This window comes from Myotis brandtii, unplaced genomic scaffold (genome assembly GCF_000412655.1).
Source record: "Myotis brandtii unplaced genomic scaffold, ASM41265v1 scaffold51, whole genome shotgun sequence".
NCBI lineage: Eukaryota > Metazoa > Chordata > Mammalia > Chiroptera > Vespertilionidae > Myotis > Myotis brandtii.
In genome coordinates this window covers 629501-630256 of record NW_005369442.1, presented here as the reverse complement: position 1 = coordinate 630256, position 756 = coordinate 629501, and positions in this window count along the sequence as shown.

The following is a 756-nucleotide window of genomic DNA, read 5'->3' as shown; positions in this document are numbered from 1 at the left end:
ACACAGAGGAAAGAAGAGAGCCCTGTGTGCTGTTGGCCGATGTGTCAGTCTGAACAGGAAACAGGTGCCGCTGTCCAATCAGGTCATTGGAAAGAGCTTACTCAAGAGGTTTTTCCCAAAAGTGAGCACAGGGATAGTACAATCCTCGGTTCTAGTGAGAGTGTGTGTTTGCTGGGATGGATGGAGCCATTATCACGCAGGAGAAGAGAAGCAATGACAACAACTCTGAAAGAGCATGTGCCCTATGTCAGGAAAGTAACCTCTTCGTTAATATGGAAGGGAATTTAAGTGTGCACAGTATACCATGTCACTTCCCCTAGAATTCTGTGCTTCTCTATAGCATCAGCTTTTCCAGTTTTGTGCATTGCTGCCATTCTTTCCTTGAAAGAAGTGACCTGTGACCTGCCATCCCCACCCAAGAGGTTCAGCTCCATCCCAGACATGAGGAAAAACCCTTAATCTTAGATAATTTACCTTCCAGTTTATTATATAAAAGACAAATTAGTCTGTCTCTGACTTTGGACTGATGTTTGTAATTCACTTTTGGTTGCAAGAAGTAAATAAATCCAGCTCTGGCCCGTGTTCTCAGTATTGGAGTGTCGGCCTCACACCGAAGGGTCACAGGTTCAAGTCCCAGTCAAGGGCAGGGTTGCAGGTTTAATCCTGCCCTGGTTGGGGTGCATGCAGGAGGCAACCAAACGATGTGTTTCTCTCACATCAGTGTTTCTCTCTCCCTCTCTCTCTCTCCCTCCCTCC